General features: G+C 42.0%; 1 protein-coding gene and 1 non-coding gene across 2 annotated transcripts in view; one reads left to right on the top strand and one right to left on the bottom strand.

The window, feature by feature from the left end:
* LOC144367169 (transient receptor potential cation channel subfamily M member 8-like) overlaps nucleotides 1–26,738 on the top strand; it is a 465,203-nt gene that overhangs the window by 30,975 nt on the left and 407,490 nt on the right.
* Nucleotides 24,506–24,578, bottom strand: Trnaa-agc (transfer RNA alanine (anticodon AGC)). The gene has a single exon. It is a non-coding gene; the product is annotated as a tRNA-Ala (tRNA).

The following is a 26,738-nucleotide window of genomic DNA, read 5'->3' as shown; positions in this document are numbered from 1 at the left end:
AAATAAGAGCCAAAAAAAAAAGGAAAAAAATAAAAAAAAAGAACAGCAGGCAAAGGCAATCAAATGTGTATTTAATTAAAGCAAACATAAAAATAAAAGTTACATGTTGAATCAATAAACAGCACTTTTTTCTACATGCATTTTGAACAAGACAGATCAGAATCTTGCATGATGAAGACATAATGTGTCATAATAATTAGGAACACAGACAAAAGAACAGCTAATCAGCATGCAAATGTATGCAGTTCTGGTGATTCAGATGAGGCAGATTTCTACCTCTTTTTTGCTTGATTCATCTTCATTGCTAATCATCTGAAGGCTGCCAAAAGTTCACTGACACTAATGTATTATAGGTCAAGAGAGGCAGGTCTTCACCTATTACCCCCCCAAACAATATGCTTCCCTTCCCTGTTTCCTCTTCAGGATTTTCAGCAATCACTGCCAGATGCAATCAGACTCCTTGAATAGGAGCAACTGAGGCTTGTTTGTGGCTCAGATTCATTAGAATCAGGAGGCTGAAGAAAGGAATAAATTACTTAATTGCACAAAAAAGTTGCAGCCAAAGTGGTGGTGAGAGAAACTGGTTGTGTAGATGTGCATTAGGCCACTCTTGGAATGGGGTGTCTTAGAATAGCTGGTAGTTTGGCCTCACAGATTCAGACAGATTTGGGTGTCCTCCAAAACAGATGGCTCCACATACCATCTATTCTTCTCTTTGTCAGGTTTTACCATTTATTTGATCTTGGTCCCTTTCTGATGCTGGTTGTATTAGTTGTAACACAAATATGCATTCAGATCATATCCATTTAGTCTGGTCTCTCCCAACTTTTGTTCTTCCTCTTTTTTTCTTTCTTTCTTTCTTTTTTTTTCCAATTTTCTTTTTGAGAAGATGATCAAGTTGAATTAAAGGCTTGTTGTCCAACTTCTGAATGCTTCTTCACATGAAATGCAGGAAATGGGAAGATCGCACAGGCCTGCAGGGCAGGGCTGCGGGTCTTGAGACTGGATGGAGGAGGGGGCAGGCATTGCTCAAAGGGGAAAAGAAAGAAAGAAAGAAATTGCTCTGTTTTCCAACCATTGGGATACCTATCTTGCTTCAGACTAACTCTTAATCCATTTAAAAAAAATACTGTTAACGAGTATTCATGTAGAAGGAAAGAAGACGAAATAAACCCTTGCAGAAGAGTCTTGCAAATGCTTCTCTTCTTTTCTCTGGCAGGGTGGCATGTCCACCCAGCCATGGGGCCTCTGACTCATGCATTCCACTCAGGTTTCTGGTCATGCACCCACTGTGTGGGTGGTCTTAGGTCTTGAAGAAGGAGCTTCATTTTCTCTGGGAAGCCCCTGTGTGGCTCACAGCTGTGTGCCTGTGTGTGTGTTGGGGAGCAGGAGGGAGGTGAAGGAAGGGGTCAGTCTAAGATGGTGGGCTTGGCCAGGAAGAAATAGGGTAGAAAATTATTATAGTTGATTTATACCTGAAAAAAGTTTAAAATGCATTCAGACAGGGGACTTACTCTTGCTGTGCCCGCTGCCTGGCAATCCCTTCCCTAGATCTTTCCACGCCTTGGTGTCCTTGTCAGTAGGCTGGTGGCAGCAATCTCAAGTCCTCTAAGGGACCATCCTGCCCTCTGAAGGCTGGACAGTGGTTACCCTTCCACCCCCATTTCCACCCCCGTATTTTTATTTCTTTTAGAGCTCTTAGTGTTGTCTGAAATTTATTTGCTCACAGGTACATTGTTCCTGTTAGAAATGTAGGTGTCATGAAGGCAAGGCAAGTATTGTCTGTTTCAATCCAGGATTGCTAGTGTTTAGACCTGCATGTAGCCTTCAGTAGGCATGTCATAAATATTTTTGGTTTAAATAAGTTATTTCTGAAACTAACTGCTGCCTAGTAGTCAAATCACATGCACCGTTAATTCCAGATGAAGCCATAACACCATTTGTTGGTGGCTAACATATAGGACAATCACTAGTTACAGAGACATTTTGCCCAATTTACCCTTTTAAGTTTGATGATCATTGGGTAAGGTAAGCAAGATAGTGACTTCTTAGAAAAGACATTTCTTCTCGAGTTCATCCTTTGTATTGTGTGGACTTAGTAGGGCAAGGAATCAGCCATTTGTAGTTCTGTGTATTCTCTGGGTGCAGGTGGGTGGGAGACCCTGGAAGGTCTCAATAGTCTGTGAAAAGTCGGGAGAAAAAGTGGGGAGAGTAGAAGGAGACAGGAGAAAGGAAAGATGTCCCAGACAGGGAGGGCTAGATGGTCCCTTAGTGTCTTGCCATGGTATCCTATGTCATCTACTGCCCTACTGCAAACATTAGCGACACCATGAATGGACCTCACAGTGACTAAAATATAGACTGAAATGCAGGTTGTTTCCTACTCAACAAATAGAGTTGGGTTGACTATTTCAGGAGCCAAATAAACCAAGAAGGTCACACAGGAAAATGTTTCTTTCTCTGGCTCCATCATGACGCTTCAGAGTTCCTTCTCTCATCCCTGAGCCCTGCTCTGGTCTGGATATGAGGTGTTCCCCCCAAAGCTCCTGTGTTAATGAAGGAGGTGAAATGATTAGATGACGAAAGCTGTAATCTAATCAGTGGATTAATCCATTTGATGGGTTAGTAATTGGACAGGACTATTGTACTGGGTGGTAACTGTAGGCAGGTGGGGGTGCGGGTGGAGGAGGCAGGTCATTGGGAATGTACCTGTGGAATTTACATTTTGTTCTTGGCTCCTGTGCTCTGATTCCTGGCCACCAGAGGTAAAGAGCTTCTTCTGCCATGCCCTTCTGCCCCATGATGTTCTGCTATCACGTCAGGCAGATGGAGCGGGCTGTCTCTGGACAGAGACCTCTGGAACCCTGAGCCCAAAATAAACTTCTTCTCCTCTAAGTTGTTCTTGTCAGGTATTTTTTGTCACAGCAATGAAAACCTGACTAATAAAGTCCTCAACTGGGGCACTATCAGTTATACCTTGCTTTGGGGGAAGTGAAGAAGTTCTTTCCACTGGTTAGAGTATTGCTTGCATCATTATAAAACAAAATAGAACAAAACAAGTTTCTTCTTTTTCTAGAACTTGCCAGGAATGAACTAACTGGAAATCACAATCATCTGGTGCTTGTCTTTTTCTGGGTTTTAGAGTTGTTTTCTCCCAGGAAGCTCAGTGAGGCATCTCTCCTCACCTTGATCTCATTTCCAATTTCAGGGAACTCTCCGAGTCACAGATTGAGTGGGAGTGAGAAGGGAATGGGGGTAAATCCCAGATGAGTGGCTCGGCTCTGGGCATTTTAATTCCGTGCGGAGCTGGCAGAGAGAAGGCCGGAGCAGGCCCCAGACCACCTAATCCCTTATCGCGAGGGCCCCAGCTCTGTGCCAAAAACTCGACTTTTGGAGAATGGCAATCCTCTTGGGGGAGACTCTCATCTCTGTAGGAAGCCAGCAGGCAGAACGGACACCACCAGATAGAGCCTTCTGTAGCCAGTCCAGAGGCATCTGATTATTCAGTTGATGGGTTTTGTTTTTTTCTGGTCCAAATAAGCCTCATATCCCTTCATCAGAACAAAGCTGAGCTTTCCCACTGCCCAGCTGGCGGAGATGGCTGTCTTAGGCTCCTTGGAATAAGCTCCATGGTTACCTTTCTTTCCCTTTTCCTTAGATCTTTTTGTTTGTTTGTTTGTTTTCTTTCTCCTAAAGTAAGAAAGACATGCTTCTGTGCCTTGACAGACAGCTGTCGGAGGTCCTTCCTCTATTGGACCCCGGCCCCTCCCAGTTGCACAGGCGACAAAAGCTCCTCCTGCCTCCCTTTCACACAGGAAGGAGCTACTCTCTGAACCAGCAAGTGAAACCCTGGCACCCTCTCAAAGAAACCTGAAGTGAGAAGGGTTCAAGAGGGAGGTGGCTTTGTGCAGAATAGCTCCCGCCAGAGACCTCTCTGCCAGCCTGGCTGGGGGCCTCCTGTGGGGGCACCCAAGAGGTGGAAGCCTGTGCATGCTGGGTATTGTGTCCACTCTGGCTCCTTCGACCTTACTGTAACTTTAAACAGCCTCAAGTAAAAGATTCCCATGGGATACAGGAGAAACCTCTTCCCGCCTCCCCTTTCATCCATCCAAGCTTTAGATTGGGGAGTGGTCTCAACTGCCCCACTTCTCCTCACCTCCAAGTTAGCTTGGAAATGTCACAACCGACTGGCTTCACTGTGGCTCAGGTTAACGTTACTTAAGCACTGATTGAGGGACATTGGGAAAATCAGATAATTCTATCACCGTCTGGTTGGGGTCGAGTGGGGAACAAATACATGTAAACAATGACATTACAGCACACGAGAGTGGTAGCTGCTGGTTTGTGCCTTACTCCTGACCTTCCCGGAGAGAAGCTCTCCAAGTAGAGCACCTAGTCTAAAGCCACGTGCATTTGAGGTTGTCAAAGGGTGAGTGATTCTGGTGACTGATACAGGCAAGGCCTTCAACTTTCTTGGGCGGATAGATAGAGAAGTTGGCAGTAAAATCAAGCTGATGTGACCAATGGAGCCACCCTTAGCCCCTTCGTGTTTCATCTGTAGAGTGTGGTGACCAGCCTAGATGGCTGAGAAGAAAATTTCCATGGAGTCATGGGAGTAGGTGTATCTGCTTTCCTCTCTACTCCTCCTGCTTTTCTTGAGAAAGTAAACAAGACTCCATAGTCTGAGTGTGCAGCACTGGGGTCAGAATGTTTTCATTTTGTCCTAGGAGATCAATTTTTTATGATTTTGGTGAAAATCCAATCTCAACTGAGCAGTTCACAACCCAGGCAAACCATTGGAAAAGCAGAATAAGAAGGTAGCATATTTTATTCTTGCACATGGAAAAATGAAAAAAAAAGAAGAGGTGGAAGTAGTTGGTATTTTATTATTTGAAGAAAAATAGAGATACAAGAGCCCTGAGCCACTGCATTGTCCATTGCAGGAGGTAAGCAAAGATCCCTTTCTGGCCTGCTAATGTCCTGGCACTGGACACTCATGAGCTAAAGTTTCTCTCTTTGTTAGTGAAGTAAGGATGATTCTACGTATGGAGTTTGGACTTGAACTCTAGGTCCCCATCCAACTCTGAGAGCTCTACTTGTCTTTGAGTTAACCAGCAACACCGTCTAGTTAACTCTTTGCAGGAGAGGCCTTGGAATGCTGCCCCTTTCGGCTGTGTTCAGGTACCTTGCCCTCACTGGAGCTGAAAACTTGGGTCAGGAAACAGGATTGGTGTGATAAGAGTATTGGGTGATAGGGCCATTTTTAGTTTAGATTGATCAATTATTAATTGAGCAGCCATGTTTTATAGGCCTGGTTCTGTGCTTGTGCAGGGATATGTTGACACTGGAGATGAACGAGGTCATCTGGGAGCCTGATGAAGCTGGGTGCAGGTGGAACAAGGCCTTGGCACCCCAGTCCCCACAGTACTGCTTGTTGCTCTGTGTCTAGGGGCTGGTAGGCCAAGATAGGCAGGGGGAGCTACCAGCTGGATGAAGTTGGTGGTGTTGCCATTATTTGGTTTTGAGGAGGCCATGGCTTTTTGCATAAAACAGAGGTAAAAAGATTGTGGTCCTTTTGTATGGGCATGGGATGACGTCACTGGGCAATTCTCTGAAGACTCCCGAGGAACTTGTGCAGCAGTTGAACTCATGGCCTCTGGGGCTGGTCTCCTCCCTCACTGCCCGCCCAGGCCGCCTTTGTTTTGACATCTTTTTAATCTCCTCTCCATGTTTCCTGTTTTCATGGATCTTCCCCTTCTGCTGTATTTTTCCTGTGTCTGTTTGGGCTCCCAGATGTTGCAGCCACTGGTTATTTTGGTAACTATCTGGGCATCACAAGATTAAAAAAAAAAAAATAGACAAAGAACAATGGAAAAATCCTATATTGGAAAAAAACAATTTCCATACTAGTGTCCCAGGCTGGATAATGGACCATCCCAATGTTCCAGAGACGTAGGTTGAGTGTTGTCTCTAAGAGAAAACCAACTGTAGTGTGGTAAATTCAGTTAAAATGCTCACGATTCCTTCATCTCATGCCACTTTGCCAGAGCACACGGCAGTATGTGTACATCTTTGGCTCTTACTAGACATTTGTTGAAATAAGGGTATGAAGCAGTGGACCCTCCCTGGAGATATATTTTTAGGTCTGAAAGTTTGCAATCCTTTTTCAATGCTTCTTTTCTATTAGATGTCATTTTGGGGAATAAAAAGAAAGAAAAGAAAAGAAAATCCAACGAATACAGCAATCCCAGTCAAAGCAGTGGAGGCCAGGCCTGTCTGTATATGCAAAATAAAATAAACACCACAGAAGACATATGCTGCTCCAATGGGACTCTAATAGATCTCTGGCACCAGGACGGCCAGCAGTGCCCAGGAATTTGGCCTGAGGAAAGCCTATAGGAAGAGTCTCATTAGTTCCCTCTGTGTGGGCCAGAGCCTGCAGGTAGGTAAACTGTTCTCTTCAACACCATTTAATCAGCTTCTCTGCTGGTAGCTATGGTGGCAGCACAGCTGGGCTGGGGGTTCCTCCCCATGTGGAGGAAGTGTCTTCTCTCCGTTCTGACCACAGGCCACACTCCTATGCAGAAGGCCAACCTCAGATAGTGCTGGCAGGACAACTCACTCCTTATACACCACTTTTTTTATACCCACTGCAGGAAGATCCAGGCATGATTACTGATGCAAGACAATTGAAAAAAAGAGAAAAGTTCCCAATGGATTTTCCTACCACCCCTGGATTGGAGGAGACATTATTATTATTATTATTATTTTTTTTTTAAATCAGTTTTTTGGAGAGAAACTTGGGATTCCAAAGGGGGCCAAGTGGCACAGCTGAATGAGCAGTGGGCTGGAAATCAAGGCCTGGGCATTCTGGCTAGAGCTCTTCCGGTTCTTGAACTCTCCTGTTCCACCCAATGAGTGGGAAGGGCCGACTGAATCTACCTTTCCAATTATTTCTTAAATCCATTTCTTTCTTTCTATTTGATAACCATAGGTGACTGGGAAGCCAATAGTTATATATTTAATGATAAATAGCTGTTCTAATGCATTGCTTGTGAATGGGTGTAGAACACCTGGTCTCTACAACAGGAAGGAAGCAGGCAATCAGTCCTGCACATTTCTTGCCATATTTGTGACCACAGTTCCCAGTGTTCCTTTCACTCCTCACACATCTGTATTTTTTTTTTAAATCAAAAACTAAACTTGGTGAAATATCATGAATGAAGGGAAAACCCTGTGCATAACCTGTATCTTAAGATATAAGACAGGGTTGGGATGTGGCTCAGCAGTAGAGCGCTTGCCTAGCATGTGCAAGGCCCTGGGTTCGATCCTCAGCACCACATAAAAATAAATAAAATAAAAATATTAAACTACAACTAAAAAATAAATATTAAAAAAAGATATAAGACTTACTCAGGAGGAATTATTTGGTGTTTAGTGGAAACATCCATGTCCATTCCTGTCCACATATTAAATATATATGATATGTATAATATACATATATACCATTTATATTGCAAACAAGAGGCAAGGTAATCTGCAGGATAATCCACCCCAGAAATTTATCCGGCTTTGTTGAATTGTCTTGTGAGGTGCTCAGGGTAGATTTTTGAGGTGGGCCATGTGAGTGTTGATTTGGTTGCTTGGTTTTCTGCTGGTTCAGCTATGATGTGGCTCGGGAATGTCACTGAGCTCTTTTCCTATGTCCCTGAGATGCTGCATGTTGCAGGTCAGGAACAATTTGGTAGCAAGAAGGATTGGCTTTTTAATAGTTACCAGGTGGCACCCAATGGAGAACTTCAAGAGAAGGATTGGTTCTTCCTTGGCTCCAAAGGTGAAGCTGCTAGAAACTTGTCCCGTTTCAGGATGATAATAACAATAGCTGTAGCATTTACCTGCTCATAATGCTTCACATGGATTAGCTTTTAGTTTTCACAATAACCTCATGAAGTAGACTCTATAATCTTTATTTATGAATGAAGACCCTGAGGGATAGAGAGGTTGAATAGCTTGCCTAAGGACATACAGATGGTTTAAAATTTTGTCAAAATTATCAACACCTTTATTAAAAATTTCTCATACACTATTCTTAAATATTCTATGAGTTGATGATGTTAGGAGTACTGTTGGCTGCCATTTCTATACTAGGACCACCAGCATAAGTATACACAGGATTGTGGACCACACAAAGAATGCTCCACAAAACCCAAACTAAATGTATCACCAGCTCAGCTTTCCTTTAGCTGAATCCCAAAGATATCTGCAGCTATTCCTATACCATCAGAGACGAAGTAGGAATGGAAGTCAGAATAGAAAGACAGAGAAGTCTTAACCAACTCAGGCTAAAATAGCTTAATTTTACAAATTTTATAAAAACATGCCATCGGAACACATTGGCAAGGGCTTCCTCCAGGGCCTTGGAAGTGTTCTTCATGAGGCAGTAGCCTTGAAGCTTATACTAATTAGCTGTACAATACATTTGCTCCTGGTTGTAAGATATTTACATATATACATAAAAATATGGGTATATATAAACTTGTATACAGACATGTATATGTATGGATATACAAGTGATATATACACATTAAATATATATGATATGTACAATATACATATATATCATTTATATTGGAAACAGATTGCATATCTGAAGGGTTTTGATGGGTATCTGCCTATCCTGTTGAATATTGCAATGACAGAGATAATACTTCACTTGGAAATAATATGAAATCTTTTGTGATGCTTATTTTCTCATTCCATTTCTCCCTATAATAATCCTATTAGACAAGAATTATTAATCCTACTTTCCACACCTGGGAACTGAGTCTCAGAGAAGTGTGCAGGAGAAAGAACCAGTTCTGACAGTCATTTTTCACTTATATGAACTCATGGTGGACTCTATAAAAAGCACAAATAAAGGCCTTATCTTATGACCTCAAGAGGATATGATGGTGGAAAGCTTTTAATTCCTTAGGGAAATGAAGGGCATAATGATATGTTATTGTGTTCGCTTGGATATTAGTTAGGATTAATTTTGACTTTGATTGAGGGAAGTTCCTGAATAAAAGTGGTTGAAATAAGATGGATATTTATTTCTCACTCATGTGAAAGTCCACGTAGGTTGTCCACCATCATCAGGGTCAAGTTGCTTCTATTTTATTGCTCTCCCATCCTGTAACTTCTGACTCATTGTCAAAAGTGGCTGCTATAGCTCCAATCACAAGGTCTACATTCTAGCCAGTAGGATGGTGAATACAGAAGGAGAAAACAGACTTTTTGTAAGTATATTTACTGAGAACTTTGTGTGTGTGTGTGTGTGTGTGTGTCTGTGTATGTGCATGTACACATACACAACTTCCACCCTCATGTACAATCTCATTTGGCTGCATCAAGATGCAAGGGAGACTGGGAAATGTAGGCTTTAATTCTAGACAACCGCAAGTGCAGATAACACTTTGAAGAAAGGGAAGAACTGAAATAAAGGGGAAGCTAGTTGTCTGGTGTTATTCATTGTATTTTGCTCTTTATCTCAAAAAGATTGCAATCTCTTTGAAGGCAGGGATGCTGTTGTATATTCATCGACAGAATTAAAGATATTTTAGAGTGTGAAAGGCCATAAAAACCATCCAATTTGATGATTGTTAAACTTCTTTTTATCACTGTTTTTCATTTTTCAAAAGAACTATTTTATGGGATCCTGATTTGTCAGACATAAAAAGCAATATCCTATTAAATTAATTTCCTAAGTTAAAAGTTAGAGCATTTTTATTTTAAAATCCATAAGAGATCAAAGCATTAAATATATCCAATGTGCTCATATTTAATACACAATATATTTAAGTGTGTGTGTTTCCAATGGTTCATAAAGAGCATGAAGTTTACTTTCAATAATGATATTTGATACACACTATTGTCAGAACCCCTTCAAACATAAGTTTGAAATGATTGATTGAGACTAGATGTCTCATTGTACAAAAAAGTACTGAGTCTTAAAGTGGTACATTTTACCTCCCAGAAGTAGGCAGAGGTAAAATGAGACTAAAATCAAGTTTATGAGTTAACAGATATGGGCTAAGTCTCCAACATTGTGCCTGATGCTAAGAATTTATTAAGTCCCTCTATATTTATTGCCTGGGAGACCATTGGGCACAGAGATGTTATTGAGCACATATTTGTTGATAAGAGAAATACCTTTTCTTAATGATGGGGGGTGTTCATTTAAGGAGAATGGAGATCTTAAGGGTCATAGAGGTCATTGTTTGGTATGGAGGGAATGACAATCTCTAACATTTGCTTGGATCTTTACATATTTACAAGGTGCTTTCACATACCTGATCTAATTTAATCCTTTCAACAATCAGAGTGAGTATTATTTCTATTCCCAGTTTATAGATGAGGAAACTGAGGTTCAGGGAGTTGAGGGACTTGCCCAAGAACACAGGGCAAGTGAGTGATCGAGCCACAAGTTAAATCCACATTTTCTCTATTCAAATCCAGATTCCTGTTCTTTGTCATATCCTACTGGCTAGGTTTTCCACACACCTCTTTAGTCTTTTTCTGTGTTGGACCTCTCTGGAGGGTCCACTCCCACTGCAGCCTGTGGAGTTCTGTTCCAGTTCTTTTACATAAATGACCACATGGATGATGTTCTTGCCATTGAGTAAAAGGGAGATAGCATCTCCACACATCAGGAGTTCTTTGAGAGAAGTTATTATGATTTATTTATCTCTGTGTCTCAGACACTTGGACAGGGATGTCAAATGCTGAGTGAATTGTGCTGCCCAACAACACAGAAGAGCAGGTTTTCTAATAGTTTCACTTATATTTCTGTTCTTTCCAACTAGAACACACAGGCTTGGAAAGGACTGGAGGGAAACCTTAATTCAAGGTATGGAGGCTGAAGGGCTCTCACTCAGCCAGGCTGTGTAATTGCAGCCCCAAGTGTAATTGTGGGCTAATGTGTGTTCTGAGGTCAGAAGACCTGTCTTTGAGCCTCACTTTAATCATTACCGAGCTGTGTGGTCTTGGATATGACCCTTTGCATGTCTGGGCCTTAGTGTTCTCCTCTGTAAAAGAGCTGCTCAGTCACCACTTATGATGACATAAGTAGACGGGCAGAGTGTCCAGCTCTGAGTCTCTAGGCACATGCATATGGCAGCTTCTGTAGGACATGAATGGTAGGGATGGTTGCATGGAAAGATTGGCTGATTGGATCACTTCCATGCTAATGTACTTGGGGAGTGATCATTGAGTATTAAGGCATTTCTTCCAGTATTTCATGACCACTCTTGTTATTGATTTTGATGCTATTCTTGCTATTGACTGGACCCATCTGATTGGTTCCTGTTGTAGCGTGTACATCCATTTACCAATTCCTCCATTCAGAGAAATTTGTTGAGGGTCTGCTATGTGCAAGTTCCATTCAAGAGATTGGGGCTGATTCAACTGCACACAAAATGGAATGAGTCCTTGCCTCCATGCTTACAATTCTGTGGGAAAGGCAGACAGAAAGGCAAGAAGCAAAGAAACAAAAAAGCATTTAATATAATATAAGGTGGGGACCACCTCTCTGAAGGCAATGAATAAGGGGCGAGGTAGGTGTGTGTGTATATGCATGTATATTCGTGTATGCGTGAGCATGTGTGTGACGTGTGTAAGCATGTATGAGAAGGTGACCTGAATCAACAGGAGTGAACTGCATGGTTATCTGGGCAAGGGCTGAGTTCCTATGTTCTTGGAAAATCTTTGCTTAATGTTGAATAAATAATTTTTAGTGGCTCTCAGGCCTAGTCTTTTCAAACTCCTGTTTGCCTTACCAGTGACCCCTATATCAAGTCCAGATGCCTCCAAGGGTCTTTCCAGTGGAACCCTCACTCTCTTCTCTGTGTGATGCTCTGTCTCCTACACATCATGTCCTTTCTCATCACCCTGCAGTGGTCTAGCCCATGATTGCTTCCTCCTCTTGACCTCTCCAGTCCTGCCTGCTTCCTGAAGCCTTCTCTCATTACTCCACCGGTGTCTTCTTTGGGGGTATTTATTTTAAATTGTAGCTTGGGTCTCACAGTTTGCACATACTTTGTTTATTTTCCACTCATATTTATTGACTTTGTCCCTTTAACTGAGGCTTAGTAGTTTTGAAATGAGTTATGTTTGAACTTCTATTTGATTCCCCTTGGAATCAACATATTAAGTACATAGCAGATGCTCATAAACCCTTGATTATTGACAAATTGAAGAATGATTTTCTTCTCCAAAAGAATAGATTGGAGACAAGCCTCGTGTAGTAAATTTTAAACAATGGCACAAACACCTCCTATCAATTAGTGGGGTCTGTTTCCCCAGCCCTTGAACTGGGTTGGTCTTGTGAGGTGTTCTGACCCACAGGAAGTAGTGAAAGTGATGTGAACATTTTGGTCTAGAAGTCTTATAGTTTTTGACCTTGGTCTGGAAATGCTCCCAACATGGAAGGCATCGCCGTTAGTTCTATAGAAGTTAGGCCACTGGAGAGAGATCTCAGCCGTATAAGTTGTGGCCCCAGACATGAGAGCAAGCCTAGCAAAAACAGTTGACCCTGGCTCAGACCAGCAAGATCACTCTGACGAACCCGGCCCAATACAACTACGAGCTACAAAGAATGGTGGTTGTTTTAGGTGCTGAATTTGGGGTAGTTTACCTGGGAGAACTGAATAACTGATACATTGGGTGATATTAAACTCTGGTAGCAAGGCAAAGGGGTTCTAGAAATAATCGCGATGTACTTCAAATCTTTTATATCCATCACCTCATTTAATCCCCACTGAATTTTTTGAGGAGACAGATCATTATTAGAGTGCCTATTTTATATGTTCGAAAAGCAAGGCTCAGAGGGTTGCCTCAGATGTGCCAGTTGGAAGAGGATGTAGGATTCAAACCACAGTCATGTGACCATCCCAGGACACATGGTGGCCTTCCCTGTGAAGGCCGGATCACCCTGATGGCAGTAGCCAGAGTCAGATGAAGAAAGCTGAGACCTGAAGGCCTCACTCCGAGGCGGCCTGTTCTAATGAGCCCTGCGGCTCTGGGCTTCTCTCACCTGCAGGTAGGAAGGTTGTATAAGGAGAAACTCATAATGAGGCTTAGCAAGTTTTTTTTTTTTTTTCCTGAGTAGCTCTGAACCTCTGCTTTGCTGCAGGATTGGGCTGCTTGTGAAGGTTTCTAATTCGAGGTCTTAATTTTTGTAAAGCGTGAATTACAAGAAGTCAGAAGAATGATCCAAAGAGCATTTAATAATGCACATTCACAAAAGAAGTGGTGTAACTACATTAATTAGGCAAGTCTTGCGTAAAGATGCAATGTAATTATATATTTGAGACAGTTAATTAGGGAGCTACTTGGAAATTTCAGTGAATATTAAGGTAATTATACACAAATACTATAACCATTAAGACTGCACCCATAATGAAAGCAATAACTAATTACATAAATAACAGCATACTTATGTTTTTACATTACCAACACCTAACAATGCTTCCTCTCTCCCGCCTCCCTTCACCATGCAAATGACAAATCTTCCATTTTTAACTCAGATAGTCTTGCAAATGGTTGGAAACAATGACCTTTCCTCTTCTTTCCTCTATTTTGACAAATCTGGGCCAGCTGTAGGAGCTTCCGGTGAATGGATATATGAGAGCCGGGTGACCCTGTCTGACTCCCTCTGTGGTTGTAGGCCGGACTGGGCAATGTGGCTGAAGAGGGGCGAAGCAGGCAATGGGCAGAGTGGACGTGTGGGAGGCCTGGACTCCCATCCTGGCCCTGCCCTTGATCAGCTGGTTAAACCATCTCAGGGAAGTCATTGAGTATCTCTAAGCCTCAGTTTCCTCCTTATATAAAATGGAAATAATAATAACCTCTGTCTCCTGGGGGCTCTTATGGTGTGGAAATATAAAATGTCAAATGCCATCCTGGGCAACTGGACACTCTGTCCTTGAAGTGCTGCATCTCAGACCCCTGTGTCTTGTTCCTTTTGGCAGGAACTCTTTATCTTTGCTTCTCTCAGTTATCCGTTAAGCTGCTTATACCACCTTCCCAGTCAAGGAGGTTTTTACAAAAGGATCTGTAGCACATGCATGTTCAAGTGTGACTGACTGATGACTTCCAGTGTGGGAGAGGATAGATGAGAGAGTGAATTTTTATCTTAGTAGGAAGTAAAGTATTTACCTACTTTTCTCTCTGTAGAATGTGCAGTCATCTGGTAGTTAATGAGATGTTTGAGCTACAGGAGCATTTCTGAGTACTCTGATTACCTCACCGTGTAAAGCATTCACTGTCCCTCATGAGAGGGGGCCACAGGAGCAGAGGGCAAGGGCAGGCAGTAGAAGTCAGAGACATCTGGGGTTAACCTCTTGGTTCTACCCCCAGCAAGCTACTCTGCCTCTGCAACAATTAGTGTGACAGCATTTATTGTCCGGTTACTATGTTGTGGGCACAATTTTAAGGATTTCACTTATATTCATTTAATCTTCATAACGATCCTACAAGGTACCGGCTATTATTGTCTTATGATTGAGAAAATTGGGGCTCAGGGGTGTTATGCAACTTGTTGCGGATCATACAACTAGTGAGTGGAGAAGCTTGGATTTGAATCTCCGCCCTTGGCTCTATGGCCTGAATTGTTTGTGACTGTGATCATCTTTTTCCCTTCAAAGGCAAGATTGTGGTAGTCATTGTACCTATTGCTGCATTGGGTGTAAAAGTGTGGACAAATGCTTAGCTCCGCGCCAGAGCATGGCAAGTACTCTATTCTATCAACATTTGCCTCTTGGCCCTGGATGTCAGGAAACGTTCATTTCTCTGATTCTTCTCTCCACCACGCAGAGCCTCTGCCAAGCTTATTTCTCACCACCTTTTATTGTTTGCAACTTGATCAATTTCTCACTGTGTAGTCTTTCCTGCTCATGTGGGGTGTGTGCATATAAGGGATTAGTCTGATTCCACCTGATACACTGGATGAATGGTACCCCTGCAAAGAAGTTCAAAAGGAAGGCCACACGTTGGACCTGGCAGTGCTGCTGATGTCCCAAATCTGACTGGTGCCATCCCTCCAGTCACATTCTGTTGATTACTTGGTAGTCACACATCAGTTCTTATTGAAGACCCCATCTCATCTCATATATGAATTGCTTTAAATTAATTGAAGAAAATTAAATATACTTCTTCCAGAGTGGTAAGCAGCAATCGTATCTAACACAGAGAGACCCATTCTCTTAAGAGATGTGAATGATCTGTCTGGAATAAGAAAATGTTCTTATCATAGCTCTCAGTGTCTCGGAGCAAAGCCTTTCTTAATTTGGCATCACTAGTGACCAGCCTGTTTCTATATTTCCACTAATATGTCCTGAAGCACAGTCAGCTCATTGCTAGCCTTTCCATATATTCACAGCTTGTAGTCAGTATTTTCATAGAGGAGGATGCATCTTGGGGAAAAAAAAACATACCCAAATATCAGAATAAAGTTGTATCATTCACCTATGTGCCTCAACCCCACTCAAATGTATGAATAAGTCCTTCTATGTTAATCTGTGTTAATCAGTTTTCCATTAGTATACCAGAATGTCTGAGAAAATCAACTTAAAAGAGAAAAGGTTTATTTTGGCTCATAGTTCTGGAGATTTCAGGCTGCAGTTGGTTGGCCTCATTGCTTGGGCCTGTGGTGAGCCTGCTCATCACAACAGGAGCACTTGGGGGAGGAAGCCTGTTCACTTTGTAGCCAGGATGCAAAAGAGAAAAACAAAGAGAAAGAAACAATGATCCCATCATTGCTTTGGGGAGTACACCTCCAACAACCTAAAATGTCCCACTAGCACCCTTCCACTAGAGGCATCTTCCAATAGTGCCATAGGTTGGGGACCAGATGGTAATACCTAGGCCTTTGGTGGACTTCTCAGATCCAAGCTTTAGCAGATCTCAAACCTAATATTCAGCACTATAAAGATAAACATTAGAATAATTCTATATATATATCTATGTAGAATAATTTATATATATATATATATATATAATCAATAAAACTCCAGGAAAAGATGTGCGATAACAAGTAGTGTCAGAGAGTTAAATTTTTTCTCTCTTTCTTTTATCAAGTAGAGTCAATTGGTATTGTCAAGTTTACAGGTCAAGATACAGAAGTATAAGAAGTTTGAGTGCAGAATTCATTTTCTGGTGAAACTGACTAGAAAACAAACTAGAAAGAATTAAAAGCAGTTGTCTCTTGATGAATAGGATAGACAGTGGTGAAGGTACCATAATTTTACTTCTCTTTGATTCTAGCTGATTTGCTCTTTTGTTTTAACCATATGAAACAGAATCTATGTGTATTGACGTAATATAATGCCTGTACTACAATGGGAATGAAAGATGGGGTGACACCGTATATGGTATAGTACCATTTGCATGGAAACAGTGTGCATATATGTAAACATGCAGTGTGACTTCACAGACATATCTGAACTCTTGGGTTTCTTTCATTCTTAGGAAAAGAACATGCTCTGGTTGTTCAAGGTTAGCTTGTTTGTCTCAGAAAGAGGATGAGAAACACATGGAGCAGAGCTGAACTGAAAACTTCATTGAGGGTATTTGTTTTGAACCCAAATGACCTAGTAGTCCTAGATTACCAAAAGGGAAAATCAGGGGTGAAAAAAATTCAGGGGTGATGTATAAAAACTACCAGAAAAATATCTTCATATATCCCAATTCCATAGCCTAAAGCCTTTAATATTTGACATTTAACATATAGATATTTTGCATCTGCAGAAACCAAAAGAATTAGCCCTCTAAGACCTTTCTAGAATAAATCAGTAAATACACTTCAAAAGAAGAAAAGTGATGCTAGAGAGGAGTTGGATGCAAAACAGATGGTGGAAAATTAAATTAATATTGACTGATAAGATTAATTATTGCAAGAACTTATTTTTTCTTTATTCCACAAAAGATGTGACAAGTAAAATTGTTATTGGTTTTCAAGAGATAAAGAGTTCAAGCTGTATTTTGGAGGAGATTAGAGACTTTGAATAACTTTTAGAATGAGGAAAATATATAGTTATTCATGTGTGTTAAAATGTATGGGTAATTAGAATAATAATTACAGATAAAATTCCAGTTTTCAAATTAACAGAAGAAAAATGGCGTTAAAAAAATCTTTATCAGTTTTGTAGGTGGGAAATAGAAATAAAGAAAACAAACAAAGAAAAGGTAGATGTGACTTAATCCCACTTGCAAAATCCCTTTTGCCGTGGAATGTAACATATTATTGTTTATGGAAACAGGTGGGGCCACCTTGGGGAACGACTGATGGGACTATCTGGGAGCATCATGCAGGTGGGAATGTGATTGTCGTGTTCTGGAGTGTCAGGGTGTCTACAGTGAGGGAGGGAGAGAGGAGGAAGGTTGGAGAGGCTCATCAATGACCCAGGAGACCTCATTAAGAACCTAAGGCATCTCTTTGTGGGTCTGAGGGTTTATTTTAATATTCTCAAAGTTGTTGAATGTCGGGGCTGGGGCTGGGGCTCAGTGGTCACACACTTGCCTGGAATGTGTGAGGCATTGAGTTTGAGTGTATAAATAAATAAAAATAAAGCATCATGTATAAATAAATAAAAATAAAGATCTACAACTAAAAAATATTTTTTAAAAAAGTTGTTGAACGCGAGCTTGTTGAAATGTATGTATCTTGGTCCAGGAGAATCTGATTCAACATTTCTGGGAAGTCCCGGAGACTGACGTTTTACAGTATATCCCAGATGATGTCACTAATGGTTCCAGGGATCAACCTACAGGCCATGACTACTGGCTCCAGATGAAAATGACAGAGGTGTGTGATCATAAACACATGAAGAGTGTCCAACTTTTCCTCATCTTCATGGTTCTTCACATACCTCTTGCTTGGCCTGTAGGTTGATCCCTTGAGGCTGCTTCCCTAGAAGTTGTACTAAAAAAACCTACCTGGATACGAGAGCTGTCACACTGTCATCTTGAGGATGATGCCAACACCCAAGGGGGCACAGAAAAGAAGGAAGACCTTGGGTTTGGCGTCATACGCTACTGAATCAACCCATCTTGAGGTCACTTTATCTCTGGATGATCTGTTGGTGGAGGTTAATAAATCCCCACATTGCTTAAAGTAATTGGGGTTGGTTTTTCCTCAACTTGGAGCTGAAATATTTCTAATTGACATCCATGGCAAGAACAGTCTCTTGCCTTTCACAAGCTGGTTCATATTCTTCTTCTGGGTTAAGGTGAGAAAGCTCTGACTCCTTGTTCTTTCCCTTCTCCATAGACAAGAAGCCCTAAGGGACAGGCTTGTGAGAAGATTAAGCCAGACAGTGTCTGGACAGAGTGAATGCTCCTTGAATTGGATGATTGAGTGAATGGGGAACTGGATTTGTTGAAGGAGTGTAAGCAAACATGGAGATAATACAACATACGGATTCTCATTCCTAGGATTCTCTTCCTCAAATTAGGATAGAAAATCACTTTGGCTTTCTTTGGCTATTATTCTGCCATTGCTTATGACTCTTTTCCAACAATTTTCTATTATCTTAGGAAAGATGTATTTATACACTTATTTATACATTTTTATTAACCAGATGTAGGTCTTGTGGATATTTTCAGTCCTCTAATTAAGGGGAAAAATCCATTATTTTACCTTTGTGACAACAACAACAACAAAAAACCTTACACAAACACACTTTGTGTAACTAAAGCATAACCTCAAAAGTATTCTATTTTAGCTGGGCATGGTGGTGCACACCTGTAATCCCAGTGGCTCAGGAGTCTGAGGCAGGAGGTTCATGGGGTTCAAAGGCAGCCTCAGCAAAAGCAAAGCACTAAGCAACTCAGTGAGACCCTGTCCCTAAATAAAATACAGAATAGTGCTGGGGATGTGGGTCAGTGGTTTGGTGCCTCTGAGTTCAATCCCTGGTAACCCATACCCCCCCACCCCCCTGCAAAAAAATTCCATTAAAAAAAAAAGTTTGGTACTGGGGATTGAACCCCCAGGGAGCTTAACCACTTAACCCTGGCCCTTTTCAAAATATTTTATTTGGAGACAGGGTCTTGCTAAGTTGCTGAGGCCTGCTTTAAACTCACAATCCTCCTGCCTCAGCCTCCTGAGCTGCTGGGACTACAGGTGTTTACCATCATACCTGGCTCAAATATATTCTTGACATGAGTTTTTAAATTGGTTTCATTTTCCCTCATCTGCTTACAAAAGCCCTGTTTTACTGGGTCATTGGGATGACCTGGGGCAGAGGAGAGAATCAGGATGGATTTAGGTTGTATGGTACTTTGAGCATTGTCTAGATGCTTAGGTGACACCTTTCCTTCCCTGCCATGGCTTTGCCCACTGATCTGGACACTTTGCTGCTAACCACAGTCGCAGCAGTCAGATCTCAGTCTGAAGTCAAAGGACTCCAGATCCTTAGAAGGATCAGAGATAAGCAAATAGGTCCTGGAGAGCTGGTGAGAAATCTCCCAGGTAGGGCATTGTTAATCTTGTTTAAATCCAAACTTGTAAAATCTGAATACTTCTCAGACACCGAAGTGCAGATCACATGGGTAACAAAGCATTGTTGTACTTCCATATTTAAACAAAAAAAATTTAGAAACAGGCCTCCTGTCCTTTGTAGCAAAGTTGCTTAGGGATCAACATGTTAGGGGATCAGAAAGTGATGGCCAGGAGCATGTGACAAAGGGTGTATCACTAACACTTCTGTTCCCAGAGACAAAGAACCTCAATATGATAAATATAAACATTTGTGCTGTTTGTAAAAACTGTTTTCACTCCGAAGCTTGTGACTCTGCATCCTGCCTTTCCCCATATCCTGCCTGACCTTTGGGTGGTTTGAACCCCCTTGTGAAGTCCCCCCAGGGATTTGGAAAATCAACAACTTGGGAGGTGTGGATTTAGACTCCATGGGCAAAGTTGCAGCATGCCATTCTACTCCACTGTGCCTGGTGGAGACCCTCTGCTGAATTCTGTTCCCTTGTGAGAGTAAGGGACTGGCATTATGACTAAGAAAGTTCTTCCCTCTCTCTGTCTCTCATTTCTCCCACTAAAGCCCTACATCTCTCAGGTCACATGTGGATGGAAAGCAAATCAGAGATCAATCTTGCAGCTTTGTGATCGGAACTGACCTGGTTCTTTCTTTTCATCATGTGTATGTGCAGCTGGGTGGCATTGTGATATTTTGATCTGGGTGCACATACAGAATTCTCTTTTATTAGTGAAAGGGCAGGCAAGGGTTCTAATAAATAGGATGGACACTTCTGGGGCAGATGTGGCTGTGTGTGTGTGTGTGTGTGTGTGTGTGTGTGTGTGTGTGTAAGAGAGAGAGAGAGAGTCACAGAGGGAGGAATGGAGAGGGAGAGAGCGCTGAGAGTATTAGAAATCTGATTTCCCCAAAGTGGACACCTGGAAAATCCTGTGCCATATTGGCTATTGATTCTTAAAGATGATATAATGGAGCTGGAGAAGATCCAGGATGGGAGCACCTGAATTCATTAAAGAGTTGGAATGATTTAAAAAAAACACTTTTATTTTCAGATTATAGAAGAAAGACATATTCACTAGAGAACATTTGAAGAATGTTCTAGGTGAAAAGAAAAAAATACATACATTGTCCTACCATCCAGAAGTCCTAGTGTTGAACATTTTTGTTATATTTCCATTCAGTCTTTTTTCTATGTACACAAACATAAAGTGTTGTCATAGATATGTGCATATACTGTGGGCTTGTGTGTGTCACACACACACACACATACACAATTTTGTATCTTATTTGGTACATATTTTATATTCTATTGGATATATGTTTTCCCATCATTAAATGTCTTTGTAACATTGTAATGACTGCATAAGTTAGCAGTTGGTGGGTCAACAAAAATGTATTTGACTACTTCTATATTATTTATATTTAGTTTATATTTAGATTATATTTAATTATGTAGATATTTACCTTTATAATTAATACTACAATGAAATGTTTTCTACTCAAATCCTCTTGAACATTTTTGATTGTTTCCTTAGAATCTAAACTAAGCAGAATTACAGGGTCAATGTTTTGAACATTTTTTTATATTCTTGCCAGACTGTACGGAGACATTTGAAGTGAATCTAGGGGTCTAGGTCTTGTCAGTATAAAATCTAATGCTGAATGAAGACTGGGTAGAGCCTATTAAACAAACCAATTAAACGTTTGTTTAATTGGTCAAATGGAACTATACTAACCACATCCTGAAATAGTAAAAATGCACAGCAATTTCTGGAACTCAATGAGGAGTTTTGAAGCTACCTTCCAAGGCAATATTTTGTCCAGCAGAGAAGGGATCTGTGTTCTTCAGTGTGATGAGCAATGTGTTCATCCATGAGCAAAACAGAATGTACCCAAAAATGTTGCAGAGTCAACTGAGTCAACATTCTCTGCAACATTCTCTTATGTTGAAATAAGAAAACAGTATTTAAAGGTAAAATATTATAAAAGCATATCAAGCAGTGAGTATAAGTTAGTTAGCTCTTTCAATGAATCTTCTCATATAGATAGTATTATTAGCATTCTAATTTTATAGATGAGGAAACTGAGGCAAAGAGGAGTAGGTAACTTACCTAAGGTCACCCAGCCTGGAAGTGCTGGAGCATTGATTCTTTTTTTAAAAAAATTTTATTTGTTCTTTTTAGGTATATATGATAATAGAATATAATTAGACTATATATATATGTATATATGTATGTATGTATATATATATATATATATATATATTAATGATAATGATTCTAATTAGGATCCTATTCTTTTGGTTGTACACCATGTGGAGTTATGCTTGTTGTATATTCAAATACAAGGCTAGAAAGTTACCTCCAATTAATTCTGCTGTTCATCCTATTCTCCTCCCCTTCCCTTCACTTCACTTCTGTTTGTCTAATTAAATGGACTTCTGTTCTTCCCCTCTCTACCCTCCCTTGTTGTGAGTCAGCATCCATGTATTAGAGAAAACATTTAACCTCTATTTTTTGGGGGGATTAGCTTATTTCACTTGGCATGATAGTCTTCAGTTCCATCCATTTACTGGTAAATACCATAATTTCATTCTTATTTATGGCTGAATAATATTCCATTGTGTATATATACCACATTTCCTTTACCATTCATCTCTTGAAGGGCATCTAGACTGGTTTCATAGCATAGCTATTGTGAGTTGAGCTGGTATAAACATTGATGTGGCTGCATCACTATAGTGATGGAAGGTAGCTTCAAAACTCCTCATCACTGATTTTAAGTTCTTTGGGTATAAACCCAAGAGTGGGATAGTGGGGTCAAATAATGGTTCCATTCCAGGTTTTCTCTGGAATCTCCATACTGCTTTCCATAGTGGTTGCACCAATTTGCAGTCCCACCAATAATGTATGAGTGAACTTTCTCCCCATATCCTCACCAACACTTACTGTTACTTGTATAAGCATTGATTCTAATACAGACAGTCTGGCTCCTGCATCTGTTCACACTTGCTGTGGCCCCATTTTCCTTCCAAGGTCTAACATGACAGATCACTATTAAAGGTTCAGGCTGCAGCTGTGGAGTGACATGGAGTGACATGGAGTGAGCTGGCCAAGTCCTTCTGACTCCTCTACCCAGGATGCTGCTCTGAATGTTTCTTGCAGCCCTGTTGCATTGATAGCATTTCTCAGTGTTGAACTCTCATTATGAGTCAGGGGTGTGTAACTTTCCATCTTGTAGGGAGGATGAGACACAAACACAAGTGGTTTGGGGGTGGCATGTAGACAGTAGTTCACTTGGCATGATAGTCTTCAGTTCCATCCATAAAGAAATGTTATGGGAATTCAGGGGAAAGCGCTGTTGCTTCCCTATGTTGGGTTTAGAGATGTGAGCAGAGCAAAGGGCAGGGGCAATCACCCAGAGGGCCAACTAAGAAGTTCCTTCCTTAGTTGCTCTTCAGGGTCTCTCTCAGCCACAAAATTCTTCCTCCCATGGACCAAAAGACATGCCCTTGAGTCCTGCTCTGTCTTCCCTTTCAGCAACCTAAAAATGCCATCTAGCTCTTTGATTAAGAGACCCTTCCCTGCTGTTTCCATCCCTGTTGTGAGCCCACTGCTGAGCTACTCTGAACCTCTGTTTCCTCATCTGTAAAACAGAAGCTGATAGGATCTAGCTCAGCTTGTGGGAAGGATCACAGGGTCATGTATCTGAAGCTTCACCTGGGGCTATGACTGCTCACTAACCATGCCACTCTGACCTACCCTAGTTAACTGGGTGCTGGTAGTGGTGACAGTCACTATCCCCTGAACTTTTACAGGGCTCCATGGTCCCTTCCATGTGCATGAACTCATTGGAAGTGGCTGCCTGCCCCTGCTGAGGAAAACCACACCGTCTCTTCTTTTCCCAGTCAACATTGTAATCTGATGAGTCATTTTGGGTTAAAATGGCCAGAAGGGCAACTTCGGAGAGAGAAGAAAGTCAGAAAGAAGAGTCTGAGGGGCTGGGGGAAGAAGGCAAGGCAGGGCAGGTGGCCATCACTTCCAGGACCACCTGGCAGGGCCCCCCCTGCAGTATGGGGAGTTGGAGGAACTGCTCCGAACGACTGGGCCAAGATGAGGGTCTGAGGACTCATGTGAGCAGGGACGTCTGATGGGAGGGTTCCCAGGGAGTCTCTTCTCAGGGAGACTCAGAAGTCACTTTTTTTATGAGAAGCAAGTTACATAGCATTTTGCAAAAATCATGGCCTGGAGTGTATTTGCACACACGAATGTATTGCATTAAAAAAAAAAAAAACTCATGAAAGCTTTAATCACCTAAACACTAATTATGTTGTCTGTGGCAGAAAACACTGGATATTAGCTTATTCTGTACCTGGCGACTGTTTTTGTTTTCACATATTAGGCTATCGTCTAGGTAACTCTCATTTCAATTCACTGGTAATATCTCAGAGATATTTTCTATGCACAAATATTTTATGGAGCACCTACTGCATGCAAGAGCAGAGGCCTTGAGATCCAGGTTCTACTTCTGGCTTTATCACTTAGTAACTGTGTGACCCCAAACAGTCTTCTTCTGCCTCAGTTTGCTCATCTGCAAGTCGGGTATTATGATGGGTTCTACCTTATAGGGTCATTATGAGCATTAAATGGGGTACTATGAGTAATGTGTTCAGAACGGTGTCTGCACATGGCACATGCTCCATACAGGTCTGTCATTATTATATGCTGGACACTGGCGAGGAGCTGAGGATAGAGCTTCACATGGGATGGACAAGACCCCTGTTCCTAGAGCCTGCGGTGCAGCACAGATGCCAGTCATCCAGCCAGTTGTCAATTCAGTGAGAAAGGGTAGCCACGGTGCGGTGCGTGGGAGTTACTTCAGGCTTCGTAGACATACATGCTCCATATTTTCTCTTCCTTCTTCTTTTTTTATATTTATTATTTTTTAGTTTTAGGTGGACACAATATCTTTATTTTACACTTATGTGGTGCTGAGGATCGAACCCAGGGCCTCATGCATGCTAGGCAAGTGCTCTACCACTGAGCCACAACCCCAGCCCCTCTCTTCCTTCTTAATGGGCTGATTTGTTTAGCCTCATAGATCTCCAGAATTGAAACGGGCTTTAAAAGGTCACTTGTCCATTTCAGTGACCCAACTAAAACCCACCCCTAAAAGCCATTGTGGTCACTTCCTTCTCTGGCTCCATTACTACAGCAGAAGCTACAGTCCCCCACAGTCTGGGGTGGCCTGCTCTCAGAGCCCGCCAGAGGAAGATGTTCTCCAAACTCATCTTTAGGAATGGAGCTGTTTCGTGTCCCCCTGAGACCCGACATCTTGGTTACTGGATCTGGGCATGGCCCCTTGCCCATTTACTGTGCCTGTGGCTATTGGTAACTCTGTCGGTGGTCACCAGGGCTGCTGTGGGCAATGAGAAAGGAGGGGCAGAAAGCAAGGGCCAGGATCAGCAGCTAAGACCAGCAGGGCCCGCTCCAGTCTTCTCAGCCTGTCCTCTGCTGACCACCTGCATGGCGATTACCTGGGATAATTATTTGAAATGGAGATCTGTGGAGAATGATGATGGAGAATGGGAGAACAGTGTCTAAGATTGGGGTCTCTGATGACCTCAAGGCTGTGGCATGCTTGGAGCCTGGGGATGTTTCTGTGCAAAGGTGCAGGAGGCCTAGTTGTTATGGTTATGCCCTCCATGAGGAGGCTCTGTGCTAGAGTCTTATCAGCCTTGACCTTGATCTCAGGCCCTTAGCTCCTGGGAAGAGGAACTTTCTTGCAAGACAACCACAACATTTCACCAGCTCTGCTGCTCCTGAACCTGCCTGCCTAACAGTAAACAAGGGACTTTCTTGAGAGCTACACAAAGCTCCCAACATTGCTCCCAACCATTGCCACAGTCCAGCTGCAGCAAAATAACCGGGGTGGGGGGGTGGGGTGGTGGGGGTGGTGGTGGGGTGACGAACACCTTGTGTACATTGATACAGCAGGAGTGGGAGCCGTTTATTGTAGGACAGGAGGGGTATATATACATTCCACACAGCTTATCTTAATTAACATAAACTAGATACAGTAGTCAACCAATAAGGAATCTCCACACTTAATGGGCTCGCTGACGTTACTTCACAAACCACTCCCTCTGGCAAAATGCCAGGCACCATCTTGACTTGTTTACAGACCCTAACAAACCATCTCTGTGATGAAAACTTGGGAGGGCGTTTTTTCTCTGGGGCAAGCTGACCGTGGGGTGTCTTTGCGGCTGTGAGGTGCAGGTGTATCTGACTCAGGGCAGGTTTTGGCTGGGCACAGCGATGGTGTGTCTGTGTGTGTTGAAACAACTGAGAGATGATAAAATTATTTTTAAACTTTTAAAACTTTTTTGCGCCTGTCCTTCTCCTCCAGCTCACTGTGTGTGGCAGTGAATTTGAGAACTGGAACCTATTTAAGGAGAGCCTTTTGTGCAGAGGGGCCTGAGGAGGAAGGAAGTGGGCCTCCAGATGTTTATTGGAGGTTTCCAACACTGGCAGACAGCGGTGTGCTTGGAAGAAGATCACGATCACGGAGCGCTAAAAGACATTGTGCACATCTTTATTCTGTGACTCCAGAGTTGCCTAATATCTTCACTTCTCCAGTTGTACCACGGGCCCACACTCACTGCCATGTGCTGGCACTGTTCTGAGTTTTTTAAAAACTCATTATTCATCATAGCCATTCTATTAGCTGGGTGCTCTTACTATGTCCCTTTCACAGATGAGGAAACAGAAGCACAGAGAGGTGAAGTAAGTCAGTAAGGCCACACAGCTAGATGATCGTTCCTGTTCATTCTGGCCCCAGAGACTCTTTCCTGTTACACACACTGTCACACTGTCATGTACACATGGTTAGGTAAACTTAGACATACATGTGGTGAAGTCCTGGTGGGCACAACTGGCTTGTGATGGTTTTCTTTAATGTGTCAACGTGGCTGAGCCATTTGTCCAGTTATGTGGGCAAACACTATTCTGATGTTTCTGTGACAGTGTTTGGGATGAGATTAACATTGAAATCTGTGGACTTTGAGTAAAGCAGGCTGCCTTCCACCAAGTGGGTGGGCCCTGCCTAATCAATTGGAGGCTTGAAAAGAAAAAAACCCTGACCCTCCCCAAGCAAAGGAAATTCTGTAACAGATGAACTTCAGACTTGAACTGCAACGTGGGCTCTTCCCGGGTC

This window comes from Ictidomys tridecemlineatus, chromosome 1, assembly GCF_052094955.1.
Source record: "Ictidomys tridecemlineatus isolate mIctTri1 chromosome 1, mIctTri1.hap1, whole genome shotgun sequence".
Lineage (NCBI taxonomy): Eukaryota > Metazoa > Chordata > Mammalia > Rodentia > Sciuridae > Ictidomys > Ictidomys tridecemlineatus.
The sequence above is the reverse complement of the archived record's forward strand: the minus strand, read 5'-3'. Positions and strand labels throughout refer to the sequence as shown.